General features: G+C 32.9%; 2 protein-coding genes and 1 long non-coding RNA gene across 3 annotated transcripts in view; all 3 read right to left on the reverse strand.

Moving 5' to 3' along the window:
• Positions 1-22663, reverse strand: part of LOC139530002 (receptor-type tyrosine-protein phosphatase alpha-like) — a 517312-nt gene that overhangs the window by 57861 nt on the left and 436788 nt on the right. The window lies entirely within an intron of this gene.
• LOC139482501 (coadhesin-like) overlaps positions 1-22663 on the reverse strand; it is a 57363-nt gene that overhangs the window by 20531 nt on the left and 14169 nt on the right. The window lies entirely within an intron of this gene.
• LOC139530019 (uncharacterized) lies at positions 3276-12119 on the reverse strand. The gene is made up of 2 exons (XR_011665943.1): positions 10433-12119; positions 3276-5657 (listed from the first exon to the last, which is right to left on the reverse strand). It is a non-coding gene; the product is annotated as an uncharacterized lncRNA (long non-coding RNA).

Raw genomic sequence — 22663 nt, forward strand, 5'->3', positions numbered from 1 at the left:
AAGCTTAATATTTCCTTTACAACACAACGTAATTAAAACGTTTAACTGACTTTACAGAGTTATCTCCCTGTAGTGTTAGGTACCACCTTATAAATGACGTAATACTTTAAGTTGTCTATGACCAATTGAAATATCTGCTTGCTGTATTCATCAGTTGTCAAAAATAAACTTGCAATATAATAGTTAATATAAGGAAAGACCTTTCTTGAGCATTGGTTCTTTATACAATAAGTCGTTTTTATTATCTTGCCTATCCCATTTTTTTTAGCACAATATTTTATCTGTGCGCTTGTTTACAGCGAATGCATAGTCGGTATCGAGTTCTTAATTGTGTCGATCACTCAACCTCCAGATCAATATTGACAAGACAAAAGATAAATTAATGTCACAGTAAAAAGTTCTTTAAAAAAAAAACATCGAACGCCAAATGAAAATTAAAACGAAAAGTTCTTTTTTATCAAATGGCAAAACCGAAAGCTCAAACACGTCATTCAACGAATTGATAACAACTGTCATATTCTTTACTAGGTACAGGCGGTTTCTTATTTAGAAAATGGCTGATTAAATCTGGTTCTATAGCTATTAAACCTCTCACTTGTCACATCGTATTCCATGATATTGATAACAATGTGTGAACAAAACTAACAGACACAATAGTAAAATATGTAAAAAGAAAAAGGGGTAAAACAGTCAACAGTATGTTTTAATCTTAATCACTATAATAACAAAAAAATATATGTCAATATTATGTACTTATGTCCGAAAATTGGTTCTTTAACTTGTTGCCTCAATCAACTGTTGTGCAACTTATACACAATAATTATTACAAATATCACAAAACTCTGATCAAGTTCAAATTTAAGTAACTTCACTTTTACCGTTAGTCAGTTATGTCCCTTCATAACTTTATAGGATATGCAAGCGGGGCATCCATCTGTGTCTCATGGACACATCCCCCGTTAATGTTAACCCTTATCTCTGTCAGTTCTGTTCATATCTAAAAGAATTTTTAATCAGTTTGTAGGAGATATAAACATCTGTATTGATATTTGTCATGTATGGTATATTGATGTTACTTAAAACCAAAATATATCTTTATAGAAACAGTTTTCACTTTTTAAACAAAATTGTTTACTAATGATACTGGTAAGATGTATAGAAAATTTTCAGACAAACCACAGTAAGAAATTACCACCTCAAAGGAACATAAATAGAATCATATAAATGATACATGCATGCAGGTTCTCGAACACCATCGTGCATGCTAAAATCATATCATGCAGAAATGCACCTAATGTGGTTCTCTGCTGATTGTGAGATTTTGCTGCTATCCAAAATCAAATTTGGGAAACACATTGTATCATAATGATCTGACAATCATTGCAATATTCTGGTTATTAATGTAAATCTCTCCAGCGTTAGAGCACACCCAGATAGCTCTGTTCCCTTCTTCTTCTAGTGCAGGATTCCAGTTATGGAACACCACATACAGTTGTGTACGTGTATTGCGACGCGTCACACAATTTAAAAACTTATTTAAAGTAATGAATTTAAAATCGAAGTGAACACTTTAATCTTATACAATATCACTATGGGGAATACAAATGAATGTTTAAATTAAGGTATACATTAAAATCTAGGAGGATACAGTAAAAGTTAATGGAGACACTTAACGAATCATTTTCTTAAATGTTAATGTATTCACATAGAAGTTATTTTGAAGTTGAAATGTTGAAAGGAAATCCTCCATAATGTTACACATGCACAAAATGTATTTACAGGAATGTACATATTATATACTCGAAGCACTGATAGTATGTTATCCAATATGTAGATTTGATATTAAAAGCAATGTCTAACTATATAAGATCTTTGAATAAGTGTCTCCTCCATGCCAGTCTAGAACGTTAAAACTCAATATTAAATAAATTAATCTGCTATTTTTAGTGTTTGATACAGGTTGGCTATCAGTGTGCATATCTGACAGTTCAATATTCAACCCTAAGGGGAAAACCCAGAGACGTTTTTCGTCAGAAAATACTGTCTAACATCCAATATACTATCCACACTGATCTTTGTCCACACGTGTTTGTCACACAATATACCATATAAAATTCACATTATGAACAATTGAACCTAATATGTGTTCCTCTCCTAGCTACAAAATGTTTCCAATATAAAAGATGTGAAACATATTCTTTCATAATAATTTGGTAGTCAATACAATTAGTGTCTCTTCCATGACAGCCTTGAACATAACAAACTAAATATAAAATAAAACAATACTCCTTATGCTCAGATTGGCTATCATTGTGCAACACAGTTAATAATAGTGAACCCTATGGGAAAAACAGAGAACTGTCAAACATCCAAACTAGTATCCACACTGATCTGTGTCCACACTTGTTTATTATACAATATATAATTATGTGTATTATATTTAAGGTATTACAAAAAAACAACTACACTACATTGTAATGTTGTAAAGACAGTTATAATATACTAGTATAGGTCTGGATGATATTTTATATCTCCATTTTACCATGATTGTTGCTTTAAGAACGGTTTTGTATATATAAAAAGAAGATGTGGTATGATTGCAAATGAGACAACTCTTCACAACAGACCAAATAAGGCAGACATCAAAAGCATTAAACACTGTGCGGGACAAATTTGCCATTCCGGTATCGGCAAATCTGACTTTGTCGGTTTACAAGATATCAAAAAAAAAACATTTGCCCAGTGATAGATTATTGAAAAATTTAAAAAATGCCATATGTCCCAACTTGTCACTGTTGTCACTCTTGTCACTGCAGCTGATTAAAAGTACATTTCCCATGGGAAATTTGATAATTCCCATGGGAATATTAGAAATTCCCATGGGAACATTGAAAGTTCCCATGGGAAAAATTACTTTTCCCATGGGAAGTTTAGAGTTCCCATAGGAACTTTAAAGTTCCCATGGGAAAATAAGTAAATTGTTTGTTCCCATGGGAAGTTCTAAATTTCCCATGGGAAACTTTAAATTTCCCAAGGGAATTTTTCTTCCCATAGGAACTCCTTTTCTTCCCATGGGAAAATACTTTTCCCATGGGAACAATATTTTTTCCCATGGGAACAATATTTTTTCCCATGGGAACAATATTTTTTCCCATGGGAACAATATGTTTTCCCATGGGAACAATAATTGTTCACATGGGAAGTGATATAACTAAAAAGAAAACATAAAAAAATCATCTCATTGCATGAGTGAAGCAATTTCACAAAACGGACTAAGTTATTATGGGTACAAATATTTCTTTATATCTTAATTGTAGAAATGTATAATTGTGTGTTCTACGATTTTTGTCTTAGCATGCTTAATTGAAAGTAAATCGCTATGTGTCATAGTGCAAATCGAGTTTCCAAAATTTAACTACTATAAATTCAGAAATTATTGCTGTTTTTATTATTGTGAAAATAGTGACAGGGTTATGATCACAATAATATACACTTGCATATTTAAAATTTTTATGAACTAAACAGGATTATTCTAAATTTTGCACACAAAAAAATGATGAAATTGAGAAAAATCGCACTTACAATTGCTAGCAATAATTTCTGAATTTTCAGTATATATAGTTTTGCATATTTAGCTTTCACACAGTGTCTTATGTTTATCCATTTGAATGTTTTTGTGTTTTTTTCATGCAGACATTTAAATGTTGATAGGTCTTGCTCATTGTTGACGGCTGTTCAGTCACTGGCTGAAAATACCATTATCTCTGGTTTTTAGTTGTCTCATTGGCAATCACATACCATATCCTTACTTAATTTCAACACTTCTTAATTTAAGTTATGTACATTTGAGAATATCATTTTCAAAAAGAAAAAACATTACAATTGGTATAACAAATAAGGCACATGTGTTTTAATATTTCATCTTTCACTGAGATAACACCATCAAGTAAAAATGTATGAAACAAAAACAGAAAATTAAACGTAACAGCAATAAAATAACTTAAGCAAATGTCAATAAACCTGCACAAATAACATGAATAGTATATCTAAGGTCATAAGCAAGTGACAATAAACATGCAGCAATAGTATATCTAAGGTCATAAGCATAAACATGCAGCAATATTATACATTGTATATCTAAGGTCATAAGCAAAAGACAATCAACAGACAGCAATAGTATATCTAAGGTCATAAGCATAAACATGCAGCAATAATATATCTAAGGTCATAAGCAAGTGACAATCAACATACAACAATAATGTATCTAAGGTCATAAGCATTAACATACAGCAATAATGTATCTAAGGTCATAAGCATTAACATGCAGCAATGATATATCTAAGGTCATAAGCAAAAGACAATCAACATACAGCAATAATATATCTAAGGTCATAAGCATAAACATACAGCATTTATAATATATATCTAAGATCATAAGCAAGAGCCAATAAACAGGTCTTGTATAAGAATATTAACAGTATCTGGGACAAGTTTGCAATTCCGCTGAGTGCAAAAGTTGTCACCTTAATTTTTGGAGTTAAGTCAAAATAAAGTTGATAACTTGATTGGTATTGGTTCTCTGATATTTGTCCTAAAAATGTTTGGCTCTAGCACCACTGTTGAAAAAGTTATGCCCCTTTTTTCAACAATTTCCTTAGAGGAAAAAGAGTTTTCCTCAAGGGAAAAAGATTTCCCTTAGGGAATTTGCTGCATAATTATTTCCTTTGAGGAAATTCTTTTTCTTTTGAGGAAATTTGCTGCTTCAAATTTTCCTTTGAGGAAATTTTCTCTAAGGAAATCATTGTTCTTCAAATTTCCTCTAAGGAAAATTCTGAACATCAAATTTCCCTTAAGGAAATGTTTTTCCTCTATGGAAATTTCATAACAGTACAAACAGTATAAATATATTTTCTCCTAGACTGAATTATTGATACAAAAGATATTAATATAAACTTTAATACAATTTTTCATGGTGAGTATTAAACATACAAAAACAAAAGGCTGACTGTTTAACATGTTTAACATGTTTAAGACAATACAATAATAAGCAAAACACTGAATATCATACTATTTGTGATGTTATTAATATTGTGCTTATATTTGCATATTAAATAAAATAAACACTTTTCATGTCAAATTAACTTGTCTTCTGTTTCAGCTGCTGTGTATAATTATTCTAACCCCTACATAACAGTTCAGTGCATAAATAATTCCATCCACAAGACATCTTCCTTCAATTGGTTGAATAAATTTTGGCAACTTGTTCTTCAAACATCTTCTCTGTATATTTGATATGATGGAGAGCCATGTACATAATATTATGTACATGAATGGATAACGCATGTGTTTATTTCAACAACAAACATGACAAAGATACTATTTTTTTTCTTAATTTCTCCATAATCCATCAGTGAATATGTAGGTTGTTACATTTTACACCATTGTGTTCTTGTGCATCTTTGATAGTACTCCATTTTGTTTATAGCAATTTTGTAGAATTTTTTCTATTTCTTTTTCCAGAAAAACACACAATTGAGTTCATTTCACATTAATTAATCCAATTAGCAAATTATGTAGAAAAGTATTAATAAATAAGTTTCCTCTTCAGTATAGACTTGCAGGACCTGACGATGATCATAAAAACCAAGATATTTGTCCTATAAATACACAAAATAAAAAAAATAAAGTTATAAACATGATAAATGCATAAAAAAACAGAAATATAAATAAGCTTATTTTGTCATGTTTTAATTAAAGTCATAAGAAATCTCAAATTAAAAAAAAATATGCATATGTTTTTTATAACTAAATGGATAGTTTTCATTATACATGTACAACTTAAGTACATATACTTTTTTCTGAGGAAAATTCTTTAATTTGTCCACATTTAGAAGAAGTTTACTTATTTTTAATTGCTTGCTTCCAGGAAGCAATACGACGATATATATTTTCCATATGCATAGTGACCCGAGCGTAACCCTCCTCGTAAAAATCCGGTGACCACAAAATATGCAAGGATCTGTCATTGAAATAAACAAATAGCTGATTATACATGTTAAACACGTGCTCAATACCCATGCTTTTTGGGATTTGTTTACTATAAGGTGACAATCGGTAAAACTCAGCTTCAAAACACGGCATTTAATGAGCAGCATTATTTGTTAAATCATAACAAACAGAGAGAAAAAAAAATTGACGATTTATATGATATACTTGTGAATGAAGTTTATGATGTATACATGCATTGCTTCAAAAATTGGACAAACTTTATTTTTCTTCACTCACTCGTTTCATATGACTTTAACATTTGAGAAACTTTCATTTGATATTCTTACTTGTCATGCTTTATATGAGTTCTCTTATTTCAGTGCTTTATGTCCAAGATTTAATATTCGTTGTTTAGTGCCTTGCAGTGATATTTAAAGTTTAGCCACTTGCAAAAGTTGATATAGAATGTTCATATGTTGTGTTATTTGAACCACTGTCCTATATTATGGTCAGGTAAGAGGTTGAGTGCTCACAGACATGATTTTTTTTTTTTTTATTAATTGTTATTGTTTTTGAACATATTGAACTAAATTGGATTTTTTAAATCTTTTCATGTTGGGATCTTTATTGGCTGACTTATAAAGGAAGTGTTGTCTCATTATTGAAGGCCAGTCCATCATTGGCCTTTAATTTCTTGCATCCACTTTTTTTAACTCTAGTGGATAAGTCACTCATTTACCATACCACATCTTTGTATTTTTATAAGAGTCATCATTCAAAGGCAATTACTTTTATCATGTTTATTACTGTTATTCAGAAATCATCCAGAGGTTTTTAGTAATGCGAGTAATGTAAAAAATCATATTTTGATAACAGAAACATATATATATCATGTATATATAATTGATGCAGATTTTTTTTGTAATCACAATGAGTTGTCATTGGTTGTCATTTCCCTAAAATCAAAGAGCTGAAAGCTCTGAAGAAAAATGACGCCACTGTCTCTAATATTGGGATAGTTTTTATGCAAGTCTTGATTTTCACATACCGTAATTAGTTTAACAATGCAACATGTATCGTAAGCATATAATTGATATTCGTATATGTGTGTGTGTGTGAAGTGAAGGTGACAACTGGCTGGTTTTTTAAGACAAATGAATAGGTCAAGACTAGCTGAATTGTACAAATAAATACCGTAGAAAGGCTTGTATATTTCTCACTGGTACATAGTCTGAATCTGAGTCCGTTCGCTTCCATTCACGTTTGCGCCCACTCATTTTCACCCCTTTCACTTTCACACCCTACATGTTCGCACCCAATCTTAATTGGTTTTGTGTTTAACAACTATGTAAGCAAGTGTTTTCTTATAAGTATAATTGTTGTCATTGTCTCAAAATAAAGTGAGACAGCAATTTTTTTTTTGTGTTGAATAAATCTTAATTATGTTTTGGATAAGGTATTGCTAAAAATAATAATAATCCTTTCTAAATAAAGTGGTATTTTGTCAACGTTTTATTTTGTGTTGAATAACTCTTAATCATGTTTTGGTTAGTGTATTGCTATAACTTGTTTCATTGACTTGTTTCAAAATGAAGTGAGATTCTGACTATCATGACTATGTTTGTTTCTGCGTGTTGAATAAATTTTATCATGTTTTGGTTATATTAGTGGATTGCTATATTTTGGTTTCTATGTTTTATTGTTTCGTTGTTTCAGATCAATGGGACCAAGCTGTTAAAAACAATTATCTTTTGTGTTTTTTCCTTTAAAATCTTCAATGTTTTACTCATACCAAGCTATAAATACATTCAGTATTTACACCCAAGCAATTTAAAACAACAACCATAATTTTCCAATTATTCAACTTGAATTTGAATTAAAATTGGGCGTGAATGAGTAGAGTGTGAATGTGCGAACGTGTAGGGTGCGAAAATGTATTGGGCACAAACAGACCTGATGCCACACAGTCTGAACCCCCTTCTCCCACAAAATATTAAGTAAATAATCTTTTTGTTACTGCTATCAAAGGTCTAATGAAACTCAGATAGTTTCAAACATTTATCAAAGAATTCTAGTCAAACTGGCACCTAGTTAAATTGGCACCTGAACGTCGTAGGAAGGCGTCCCAGAAAAATAATAAAATAGCCTTGCCAGACGTCATAATTATTTGGACTAATACATGAGATATTGTGTATTTTTCTGCATTATTTTAACCAGTTGAGCATTTTACAGGATTGTTGGTTTAATGCTGTTTAAACTTTACCAGGTCAGGAATAACCACCAATTGGTGGATTATACCTCAATTGACGTATAATCCACCAATTGAGGTATATTGGTATAGACCAATTGACGTATAATGCAATTTTTTTGTAATAAAATGCTAGTGTGTGATAGGAGCATGATTTTGCAACTTGCAACCTATTTTATGACCCTTATTGAGTCCTCTGAAAGTTTCAGTTTTGTCAAAGCCTGCTGCATCTCTTGAGAATGCATGTGTACAGCAATTCTTTTGTTGAAACATTTGTACTATTGACCATGATTGACTTTTAATAATGAAAGTCAAGTATTAACAAAGAGCTCCATTCACCTGTGGAGTTGTACTCATGATCGAATGACTGCAAACAGTAATGATGTCCATTGACAGATGATTACAGGTAAATTTGCCAATCAAGAATTTACAAGATAACAATAGAAGAAACTGCAAATACAATTATTGATTAAATGCAATATGTTATGTCACTATGCTAAACTAGGAATGTTTGACAAGTTTTCATACCATAATATGGTTTTAAGAAAACAATGCTCCATTTTGATAGAATAATTTCTTTTGAAAAACAAAGAATTATACACCAATTGGTCTATACCATTATACGTCAATTGGTGGATTATACGTCAATTGAGGTATAATCCACCAATTGGTGGTTATTCCTGACCTGTTTACTGAAAAACAAACACCTTAAATTTGCTAATTATTTGGCATGAAAGTTTGATTTATTGAAAGGGACTCATAGTTTTCCATTTTATTTTAATAATTGACTTGTTTTTACAATTACACAAATTGTCTAATTGTTAAAACAACAGCTTTGGTAAGGGCTTCGTTGTTTACCTTTATACACTACATATTCACTTTCGTTTCGTGGTTTACCAAAATACACAACAACATATTCACTATGTACTTGGTAACAGTAATTAATTAATTGAATAGAAAATATTATATCAAATATTATTGGATGCCGAATTGACGTCGAATAGGTGCCGATTTGACTAGATGCCAATTTAACCAGGTGCCGACTTGACTTGTACGTTTCAATTCCTCTGCGATCGTTTGCGGTATTTTCTTGAGAAAACCTATTTTCCATCATCAAAGAGAAGAAGAAACTGCTTTAAAATGATCCTGGAACGCTTCATGATTGTTAAAATAAGTTTAATTCACTCAAAAACAATTTTAAAACTTGCGATTAAAGGGAAAACGGTAGTATTTAATTTTCCCAGCATTAGGTTGGCCTTTTGTGTACCCAAGGCAGGTGAAGGAAGTCAAATTAGGAGCGCTGTGATTGGATGTAAGGGTACAATATATTTTTTATTTATCTATGAATAACTGCAGTGTGTATATTTACAATATAAATTTTAAAACCTATTGAAATATTTTCTAGAGAATTATTCGAAAAGACTTGCAAAATTTCATAAATTTGGTGCAAAATGACGGTGGGCATGGATAACATAAACAAGCTCCGTTGGAAGTTGGTCATGATACTATTTGGCTTTAATTTTTAAAACAGAGTAATAAAGTACTAACACAACATATAACTGTTTTATCCAGGTTTTTATCTTAAAAAGTGGTAAATTTAGAAAATGTTAACATTGTCGCCAATGGCAGAATAAATAGTACCGTTTTCCCTATACAGGAAGTTTCCAAAGCACGTGTAAAAGAAGAAATTAACCGGTGAGAGTGGAAATCCGTATATGACAGATATCCCGATAGTACGACTTTGAAAGTAAAACAGTTCAATCCTTTTGTAAAACAATCTTTAATATACCTATCACATTAATGTTTGAATGGTCTTAAGCTTATTCAAACCATATAAGTCGGTATGAAACACCAAAACGGAATGAACAATAACCGATTACGTTTTGTAGTTTACAAATTCTAAAACTGGTTCCCGTCAAACTACAACACTTTGTTCGAGTGAGTGGAATACAAGCAAAAACCAGTGTAAACTGGGTCCTGGCTGGTTTAATACTACACAATGATGCATAATGATAACACAAGCAGATACCAGTTTGTTTGGAAAATAGAAAATACGAAACCAAGCGCGGTAGGCAGAGCAATGTAATGAAGTTCAGGTCGGCAGTTATGGAACAATGACTGCGTCATTTTCCAAAAATCACAATAATAAATGCTAGCAATAATTTCTGAATTTACAGTTTATAGAAGTGGTCTTACCATTTAGGCCTTGTTGTATTCTGTTTATCTTGTTTTGTCGCTCATTTCTATTGAAACTGTTTATATTTTTCATTATTTTTCTATATATATTTCTTGTCCTATAAAACATGAAAAGGGTAAAAACTATTATTAAACATCAGTATTTTCTTTATATACAATAATATTTAATTTGAATGGAATATTTGTGCTATTTCATTTCACAAACTTTTTGTCAGTCATGACTTTCAAAGACTTTCACCCTGGTCAATAGTTTAAAAAACAAACATTCCCATACTTTTTCTTCTTGTTTGTACTAATTTTTCATTGGACAACAAAAACATGATTCAACTATTCTTCTATGATTTGTTTTGCTTGACTACGTTAAACTCTGAAATATTGTTTACAATATAATCTGTATGTGTCTCACTCGTCAAAATTTGAAATTAATATATAAATAACCAATAAGAATGCTATGCATGGCTCAGCTTGATACAAACGTAAACTTTAAACCCTGAACAGTTGGGACAAGTATGGACACAACATTCAAGCTGGATACAACTCTGAATTTTAAATTTGGATTGTGATTCAATAGTTGATGCAGCATAGGTTTCTGACATTGAATGAATGTGGTCCAAGTACTTAAAAATTTTAAATTGACAATTAACCTCTAAAATGTTCCAATATTCAAAATCTTAATACATGGTTAGATGCAGCATATCAACATGATCAAAGAACCCAAATAATTCATTTTTTGATGAAATCAAATATAGTTCAATTTTGGACCCTTTAGATCTCAATGTGGACCAATTTGATAACGGGCCAGAATATCAAAAATCTAAATGAATGGTTAGATTCAGCATATCAAAGAACCCCATATATTCATTTTTTTGGAAATCAAACAAAGTAAAATATTGGACCCCAATTTGGACCAACTTGAAATTTGGGCCCATACTAAAAATCTAAGTAAATATTCAGATTCGGCATATTAAAGAACACCAAGAATTTAAATATTATTAAAATCAAAATAAGTTTAATTTTGGACCCTTTGATTTAATACCTTAAGATAGACCAATTTAAACAGGACCAAAAAAATAGGAATCTAAATACACAGTTAGATTTGGAATATATATATATATCAAAGTACCCCAATAATTCAATTTTCTATAAAATCAAACAAGTTTAATATTGGCCCCTTTTCGCCCCTAATTCATGTAATTCCTAAACTCTGGTCACAAACCCTGTGTTTGAGTTTCATAGATTTCTGTTAACTTATACTTTAAGTAATTATGCGAAAACCAAGTGTCTTTGGACTACGACAACTACATGATAAAATTGAGAATGGAAATGGGGAATGTGTCAAAGACCCCCCATTTTTTGGACTATCAATGCATTTGAATGGGGACATGTAATTAACCCCCCCTTTTTTTTGTCCTGGGTTAGGAACTCCCTTTTTAGAATGGCTGGATCCGCCCCTGAAGGGTCTATAATTAAGTTTGACAACTTCTGACATACTACTTTACCAAAAAAATTGACACATTTCATCCAATTTAATTTCATCCTTTACTTGCTATTTCATCCATAATATTTTCAAGAGCTTATTTTCAGTGGACAACAACAAATGGAAGTTTTTAACGACCATGACTGGCTATAATATATATATAGCACTTGCACGGTCGTTCCAGTGGACCGACCATGCAAGGGCTGTATAGCCAGTCAAGGTCGTTAAAAACTTCCATTTGTTGTTCCAGTGGACATATTTCATACCTCATACCAGATAACTTATTCTTTTTATATATATGACAATTGTTGTTCAATCTGATACACGTACCTATAATGCACAGTATTTTGAACAGCTTCAAATATATGGGGTCCGTAGTAATACCGCAAAGGACCTCCTTAGTGCACTAAGAACAAAAATGTGCACTAAGGACCTGATGGAATAATACAACTGTTACAAAGGACATGGCATATAAAAATAGACTTTGTAAAAATTCATAATTTAATATGGTATGATTGCCTTTTACAGCTGACTATGCGGTATGGGCTTTACCTCGGGCTTTGCTCATTGTTGAAGGCTGTATAGTGACCTAGTATGGTTGTTAATGTCTGTGTCATTTTGGTCTCTTGTGGACAGTTGTCTCATTGGCAATCATACCACATCTTTTTTATATTGGCTCATTGTTGAAGGCCGTAAAGACCTAAAGTTGTTAATGTCTGTGTCATTTTGGTCTCTTGTGGACAGTTGTCTCATTGGCAATCATACCACATCTATTTTATATTGGCTAATTGTTGAAGGCCGTAAAGACCTAAAGTTGTTAATGTCTGTGTTATTTTGGTCTCTTGTGGACAGTTGTCTCATTGGCAATCATACCACATCTTCTTTTTTATATTATTATGAACAATTTCTTTAAATTAAAAATGGATGTATACATGTAATAAAAAGAAGATATTTCAAGACCTTTTTTTCATTTATATTCAAACAATTGTCAACAAATTGTTTGTGACTTTTTGTCCTATCAACTTTGTTACTTTATGTCTGAGTCAGACATGTGTCTGACTTTTTGTCCTGTGACTTTTTGTCGGAATGTCCTGTGGCTTTCTGTTCGTTTACCTTCCATCTTAATCAGTGAACTGAATAACTGTTGTTTTCAGAAGTCAAGGGAGTGTTAAAAAATCACATGTGCAAATTGAGAGTCAACACTTACACAGGGACTACACAATACTTTTTCAGAATGTCAGCGAAAAAGAATCACTGGTGACAGGGGAGTGTAACCGATGAATCAGATAAGATTTTCCCGGTACGTCTAAACACCGCTCAGGAGGACCTCCTGAGTGCACACATGCAGGGCATACAAAGTGCACTCATGACAGACCCTATATAGTCGTCGTATCTACACACATGATGGATGTATATATTCGTTATAGATCGTTATACACTTCTCATTTTAGAGTTAAATTTGCAAGTAACTGCTGGGGAACCTCTTAAGATTTTAAAATAATAATGCTAAAAAGCACCCTTGCCTTGCATACTGAGGTGGCAAACTGGTCTGTGTCAGTATTTTGATGTAAAACTGCGTAGTTTCATATCGTTTGATTCAACGTTTGGTTGGTTATTTTTTAAGGATCGTTGTAAAATTATATCTAAATCTTTGTTAAAATACGATTTTAAATTGTTCAATTCTTTCTATTTCATAATTTTGTCAAAGTCTTCTTTTTAAAGTTTTAAATTTTAAAGAAAAAATGAATATTCCATTTTGATTTGGAGAAAATCTTTTTGAACTGTTATGCCATGGTGTTGCAAAGCTGATTACAGGTAACTATAACATACAGTAATTTTCCATTACGACAGTGCGTGTATTCTCGGGTGTGTATAACGTATAGTTTTCTAGAGAACATCCTGTCTACGTGTAATACAGATTGATGACATTATACAACATTTCTTTTGTTAAATGTGATAAGGTATCTGTGTCCATTCCCTATTTCAACACCACTAATTTTTCGAAGAAAAAAAATCCAAAAATAATTTATATGAAATTAAGAAGAAAAGAAGCAAATATATATAAACTTCAGTAATTACGCATTGAGTAAACATAATTTCAAAATTGCATGAACAAATCCGTGAGAAAACGTATACATGTATGAATTAAGATGTGTTTAAAAAGACCCATTGGCTTTAGTTCACACTAGGACCTAAGATAACTAGAACTAAGCAATGGTTGATCCAGATATGTTCATAAGTGGGGACTCATTGACTGCCTTAGAGGGGTCACGTCCAGTCATGCTTCCGTGATTCCCTATATAATCTACCATTTGTTTCCCAAGATTAACGGGGTGCAGCTGGAAAAAAACGAAATCCGCCTCTGCTAATTGGGAAGTCATTTGGTCTGATAAACACATATATATAAATATACCTCTGTGGCGGATCCAGCAATTTGAAAAGGGGGGCAACCCAGGACAAAAGGGGGAGGGGGTGGTTCCAACCATATGTCCCCATTCAAATGCATTGATCGTACAAAAAAGGGGTGGTTCCAACCCCCCGAAACCCTCCCCCTGGATCGGCCACTGATACATAGTATGCATATAATTAAGAACAGCTTTAAATATATGCGTATAAAATAATGGTACGTCTAAAAACCGTCCAGGATCTCCTGGTTGCACACAGGACATTAAGTAACTTAGGACATGTATATATAATAATGAGAGTTCAGGGTTTACATTAGATTGATAACTTATTTTATAATTTTGTTATTTTGTTTTTTTGTTCAGAGACATATAATACATGTATTGAGACATATATAATACATGGACATATAATACATGTGTCTCTGGAAAAATCAAACCATCTTTTAAGAAGTTATTTCAGTTTGAATCGACTGTCTTTTGCATTAGGATTCCAACACGTTAATGTCATTTACAAATGCCAAAACCTGCAAATATATTTTAGGCAGAAAGAAACATTTATATTCGGTGATTTTTACACTAAACGTTTTCGTAATTTGTTTTGAAAATATTAAAAAGTACATGTACATCGTTTTTTCAAGATTTGTATAGTAACTGGTTTAATTAAGTCGCCTTGATGAAATTTAAATTGCGAAACGCTAATTAATAAACTATCTATCTATCGGTATGCGCCGTTATTCGGGATACGTCACGGATGACCGATGGACATATTTAATACGATATACCAATCATCATTTGAATTTGTCATTCGATCTTTAATAATTAGGACTAATTGGTGATGGCAGAGAATATGTCGCTGGTGATGGTTAAAATTATATAGAAGTAAACTTTGGAAAAAAAAAAAGATTTCCTTGGAAAAAATTATGAAATTATATGAATATGCTAAATATTTTTTTTCTTTCCGAAATAATAATTAAAGACGTTTAGAAATAACAAATTTTCACAGTTGGGAGATTTTCAATTCAAGTTATTTCATTTTGAAAACGTTGAAAAATATAGATCTTATTCGATGTACAATGTGGGCCGCTTGGAGATCAACTTGTGAAACCCTGCTTAATGAAGGTTTGTCTACTTTCGTCTTTTTATATTGCCAAACATTCTATAATCAAGGATTTGTACAAGGCCTTGTTATAAAATAATGAATCTTATCGCCAATATCACCATAATTACATAAAGAACAGATACAATATTCTCCTAAAGAGTTTGCCATCTAACAATTCAAAAAGAAATGTTGAGTCGAAACTGAGGTACCAAATCTATAAAAAGAATCACTACTTTAGTCGAAATTAACCTGTATATATATTCTTTTTTTCAAAACTCCTGAAATAGTTCAACATTATCTATAGAGAGCTTACATATGCAAATCTTTTTTAGAAGTATGTGAGCGTAAATGAAATTTGTTTATTACCCCCGCCCCCTATTTTTCCTTCTATAAAATTTAATTGTAAACGATTTTCTTTCTTAATTTGTGCTGAGACTACTATAACACATGTGTTATAGAAGTCTAAGATTTGTGTTTTCTCATTAACTGGGGTTCAGCATGCTATCAAAAAAAATGTCTCCTTGTGTATAAGTTATTGATAAAAAAAAATTGAAGCCTCCAGAAGAATAACGGTACGTCTAAACACCGCTTGAAGGGCCTCTTGATTGCACTCATGACATACGAAGTGCACTCAGGACCTGTATAGTCATCGCATGTACAGGATGGATGCATATATTCGTTATACGCTTCTTATTTTAGAGTTAAATTTGGTAGAATTTGAACTTAGATAGATATGTTAATTCTTATAAAATAATGAGGGCACGTGTCACTGATTACACAACTACTGAGCCATGAATTATCCAATCAACAAAATTGATTGGATTATCTTTATTGATTATAGATTGTATTGTTAGTACAGTGTGACCATGCGGGAAGTAATATTGTGACGTTTAAAATGAATAAATCACGAGGTTTTAAGATTTTCGTATTTTATTAAAATTTCGTTCCATAAATTTTTAAGTTTTATTCTTAATTTTATTATCCTGTCCTGGACCCGCAGTGATTAATTCTTTGCACCAGTTTGAAAAGGGAAATAAATGTTCATACTTTTAAAGAATTTATATTAATTAAAGATTTGTATATGGAATTCGTTCTTAACTGTAAAAGCCGTACTTTTCAAACAATCAAACTCATATACATGTAGTTAGATGTTATTTCTCATTTGTCCAGGAATCTCATTTTTGAGTTACATGTATACGAATGTTTTAAGAAATCCGCATTTATTAAGGTTTTTTTTCTCTATTTAAAGTCGTTTTGTCCAGTTTCACAAGCCTGAAACGAATTTCAATGTGAAAATAAATTTGGAAAATGAACTTTTCACCGTTTTCGTCTCCGTTTTTTGAAAATTATGATATTTTGGGTATAATTATTTATTATTTATTACAATATGTAAGTTAGATTGTAGTAAGATTCTAAATTTAATTTGAAAAAAATGATTTTTGTTACAACGAGAAAGACTATTTCGAAGACAGTTTATTGACACGAAATCCGTTCAAGCCACGACTAAGTTTTCGTATAATGGTTTGTTGAGAATAAAGATATACAAATTCAATAAAATTTGATATTAATTCAACATTGTGTTTGTTGAAAAACTTGATTTAGAGAGAGAGAGAAAAGAATCACACTGAAAAACAAAAATCGAACTTGTTACAGAAAAAACGCAACTATATATAAAATAATTTTATTTATTCGTGAACTGCAAAACACAACAAATATATTTACCCGTCATCATGAAAAATAAACTGAAAAAGTACATCGAAAGAGATATTTTATTTTTCTATATGCAAATTCATGTTAAAGGTAAAACTGAACTAACAATACAACTCCTAAAAAAACAATAAAGATAATCCAATCAATTTTGTTGGATAGTTCATGGCTCAGTAGTTGTGTAATCAGTGACACGTGCCCTCATTATTTTATTATAAGAATTAACATATCTATCTAGGTTCCGGGGGTTGGACCCCCTTTTTTTTGGCCGATCAATGCATTTGAATGGGGACATGTAGTTGAACCTCCCCTTTTGTCCTGGGTTAGGACCCCCCTTTTAAAATGGCTAGATCCGCCCCTGCGATTTCAAATTCTCCCAAAATTTAATTCTAAAATAAGAAGCGTATAACGAATATAAACATCCATCATGTGTGCAGATACGATGATGGTAATGGGTCCTGAGTGCACTTTTTATGTCCTGAGTGCACTCAGGAGGTCCTGAGCGGTTGTTTAGACGTACCCGAAGAATAAATCACTTCCTGAACCTAAAATACATTTATCTGTAATTAAAGAAAATCAAAACGTGATAATTCATCTGTGGTCCGATAAAACGTATTCTGGATGTTGAGGTATTGACGATATACAATCACATTTATCAATATACAGCAAGTAAGTAATTTGGGGTTGAATGCCAGTAGATCAGAATTTGTTAATTGAACTTTACCTGTTTAAGGGACACTAGCTGCCAAATTCATGTTCTTCATCGATTTTAATAAAATTCACATAACGTGTATATAGTGTTGAATAGTTTATTAAAATGTTACGCACACTCTTGGCTGATATGCATAAAACCATTATATTTCATGACACTGCATGAAAAAGAAATTGACTTATCGTATAATACCAGAACCAGAGACATATATATTGTATCTAATATCTCTGCCAGAACTGAAAAATAAACTACATAGTCCACATAAGAGGGTATGGATGTGAATTAACAGAATAGACAACAAAGGACAAAGAAAAAAAGGAATAAAGAATAGTGAAATCAATATAGAATAGAATAAGAATAGACCAATCAGCATAACTTGCATTATATGCAAACTAATGGAGAGAGTCATCCTAGAACGCATTGTGGCATATATTGAGGGTCACAGATTGATTGATTTAACTCAAGAAGGGTTCAGAAAGAATCACTCAACCACCAATGCTCTACTTCGGTTAGTCCAAACAATAGCTGATGGTTTCAATGAGGATGAATCAACTCTTGCATGGCTAGTGGACCTTGAAAAGGCATATGACTCAATATGGCGTGAGGGGTTAATGATCAAGCTGCATAAACTTGGGATAAAGGGAAAAACCTGGTTATGGATAAACAGCTTTCTCACAAATCGAACAGCCAGATGTATGCTGAATAACTTCTTTGGAGAACAATTTGATACCAAAATCGGCTTGCCACAAGGGTCAGTACTATCACCCACCTTGTTTAACATATTCATAGCTGATATAATGGATAACACAAAAGGAGAAAATTGCAAGTTTGCAGATGATGGCACTTTATGGCATAAGGGGAAAGACATAAAGGAAATGAAAGAAAGAACTTCAGAGGATGTCAAAACTATTTTAAAATGGACAGAAAAATGGAGAATTAATGTAAACCTGGAAAAGTGTGAAGTATGCCTATTCTCAAAAGGCAACACAGATGCAGAGCAGAAAACATTAAAAGTCAACTCCTTCTCCTATAGATATAGTCCAACACCGAAGCTACTTGGAGTAACTCTTGACGAGAAGCTTAAATTTGACACCCACATCAATCTGATGCAGAAGAGGGCAAATAATGCAATATATGTAATTAGAGATATTAAGGGCATGGGGGGAATATCAAGATCAAAACTACTCCAAATATACAACAGCATGGTTAGATCTATCATGGAGTATGCATGCCCAGTCTGGCAAATAACATCTGCAGAGAATATGAAGAAATTAGAAGCTGTACAAAGAAAAGGCTTGTCAATATGCCTAGGACTACCAGGAACATCAGGTAGAGAGGCAATGGAAGTTGAAGCCAACATACAACCCATAGACCTCAGAATAGAGGAAATATCAGTACGTGAACTGGCAAAAATACAATCAAAGAACATAGCAGAACCAATTAAACAACAACTAGAACAGTATTTAACAAACAACGCAACCTATGAACAACAGGATTCTCCATTTGGTAAAGCTATAAACCAATCCATAGACATGTTCAAAGCCACGAAAGTTGACATCAAACTTATAGAACCAGAATTCACATACAAAGCTGGTGTAGATGTCATGCTAAGGAGATCACCAAGTTATTGGAGTCGTCTAGGTAGCTCAAAGAACAGAACAGCCGAACAAACTGTTGAAAGTAAACAGGTTGTAAAGGACCTATTAGGAGACAGCACAGACTCAACAGTAGTGGCATTCACTGATGGTTCATGTCAAGGTAACCCGGGACCATGTGGGGCAGGAGCAGTAGTATATTCTGGAAATAGCCAAGGCATAAGTCTAAAGAGGCCAGTAGCTAATAGAGGATCGATACTTCTTGCTGAACTAGTAGCCATACTAATGGTCCTGGAGCACTGTATAACGACTATAAAGGACCAGTTTTCTGAGCTTAAAATACTGTCAGATAGCCAGACTGCTGTAGGCATCTTGACTCTGAACTGGAAATCTTCTAACTACATCGACACAATTACTGATATCAAAGAATGCATGGGAACGCTCTTAAGACACGGCATACTAACAACCCTATCTTGGATCCCAGGCCATGCTAATATAGCCGGGAACGAGATAGCGGACCAGTTGGCAAAAGACGCTGCAAAAGAGGCCTCATCACTAAATGATCAGTATAATGTCATAACCATGTCAGATGTAAGATGTGCAGTCAAGATGTCTACAAAACTCAAATGGCAAAGCAGATGGACAATTGGTGAAACTGGAAGACAGCTTTTCAACCTAATTCCTATCGTTGGTAAGGACGCACAACTAGACAAGCCTAACAACCAAATAGGAAGAATATTGTCAGAAATAAGAACGGGCTACAGCAGACTTAACAAATACAGAAACCAAATCGGTCAATCCCTCACGCCATATTGTGAATGCGGAGAAGAAGAAACATCAGAACACTTCCTGCTATACTGCCCAAGATACCAACAAGAAAGAGAGGACATGCGAAGACAAATGGAACTACTTAACATCGATCCAACAAATATACAGTCAATACTAGCACCACCAAAAAGAGAAACCTACGAAGCAACATCGCAAATTGTAGGGGAATATATTACAAAATCAGGGAGATTCCAAGAACTTGCAATCCCTGATTCCCGATCCTGCGCCTAAACAAGTATACCAAAGTACCGCGAGATATTACCTCGAGCAACGGTGTACCATAAGAGGAGGAAGATAGCACACAGAGAACAGTAGTGTCAATTATTGACCTTAATATCAGGATCAGGAAGAGAATAATGGAAAAAAGTGTAATGATTTTATAGGGATAGTGTATGCAATATATTACCTATAATATCACAATCCTAGGCTTGAGTCAATTGCTGTCTTTTAGGCCGCTCGTCAACTGGGGACGTCCGATCAGGATAGCAACTATTATATGACTGCCCAATAATCCATGGGGAATCCCGGAATTCCTTTGTATGACGTCGTAGTGTAAATGGATAACGATAAAGCCAAGTGTTCCGAATAAACTGCTGGTATACTGAATACCATATTCTTAACATTCCTCCCTCTTTCCTAGAAATGAATCCTTTCGGTAGAATAAAGTTATAGGTATTCCTTTTACTTGACACTAAATGGTACAAACGGTTTGAAGTTTGATGCAGGAAAATAAATCCTTAATTTGGAAAACAGTTAATTGTCTGTAAATCGAATACATGTAGCCATAACGTTGGAATGTCACAAAATGATCACAATAAACTATGTACAATAACTATGTACAAAATGAGTACTATATACAAAATATCCGCCATGACTTAAATGATGCTGTAGACATCTGTAGCGTTCTTGGTCGTAATATTGGCTATTTCTTCTACGCTACACAAAAAAATGTTTGCCAATTTTTCACAGATATCCTTTATCATCAACGGTGAGCCAAAATCCTCAAACTCAGAATGTAAATACGGGGCATCTGTCTCCAATACAATATCCTTCAATTTCATGTTACATACTAGAGACCTATATTTTGGATATTTTTGGTCATTTAGGATGAAAGGTGAAATGCCAAATTTGCAGTTTGGAAATGACGTTTTCCATTTCCGATACATCATTTCATCTCCGTTAAAACAGTGCCTGTGTAATTTAAAGTGTTTCGGCAGCAACCGAACAAGTGTATTCAAACATATCTCATCAGTACGTTCATCCCCTCTGCAATGAATAACCAATGGTAAATCTCTTTTAACTGCAATTACAATTTGTTTTTCAAAAAACTTGATCTGTTTTTCTACATCCCATTTCCTCCCACTATTATCTAAACCACACTCACCGACAGCAACCACTCGATTCGCTTTTAACAGCCATTCCAAATCCGAAATCCATTCATTTAGTTTTGATGTGTTTTCCATCTCCACAATTCGTGGGTGAATGCCGAAAGTTAATTTAATCCTGTTATCCTGCCTAATTTTGGATCTTAAATCACTAGACGGCCAGTTTCTGGGATAACAGTAATTGCTAATAAGATGGGAAATTTGATAATCTTTGTTGCTCCAAGTCCAAAAAAAATGAGGTAATGAAATGGTGCCTATTTTTTTTGATAGCATATCCAAATGGTGTAGAGTCTCCTTTACCTCCAAAACTGGTCTTAAAGATTTAATTTTTTCAACGGAAATAATGTTCTCGCCCATTTCTGTTTGTTGTATCAATGAAGCTAATATTCGCCAATGTAACAAGAACGGTATACTGTATGGGGGTTGAACTATGATATTTTTACTTCCAAATTCAAATCCGTATTCATTCGTGGCATTAAATATGGATACCAGTTTTAAATCTTTTCCCTGAAAAATGGGCTCTGAATGCTTGGGATAAACACAGATTTTGTCAGCTAAATTGCAGAGATCTTGTAGAGTATCACATTCGAGTTCTTTAGAAACAACATCCAACAAACCATTCATTAAGTTAACCCAGCGTTCATATTTGTCTTCCGTGAACTTTATACTTGTATTCTTAATGTCAGATTGATGGCATTCTGCAATATGAGCATCTAAAACACTATTCTGAGCAAATTGTATTTTACACTGCCAGCAAGCAGTTTGGGCGGCAACATACCACGGTAGATGCGTTCTTAAGACATGTCTGCTGACATTAGTGAAAATTCCCGCACACGTCGGACACTTTCTTCCCTTATTATATCTCTTTGTACTCGCACGAATATACATTGCATCATTTTTTGGTAGTTCATCCTCAAAAGGTCCATAGTCCGGCTCAAATTCATCATCTTCATGCATACTGCAGGAATAAGTAAAATATTGAGATGAGACATACACAATAAATATAGAAAAGTTTCTTTATAA

Source organism: Mytilus edulis, chromosome 7 (genome assembly GCF_963676685.1).
Source record: "Mytilus edulis chromosome 7, xbMytEdul2.2, whole genome shotgun sequence".
Classification (NCBI taxonomy): domain Eukaryota; kingdom Metazoa; phylum Mollusca; class Bivalvia; order Mytilida; family Mytilidae; genus Mytilus; species Mytilus edulis.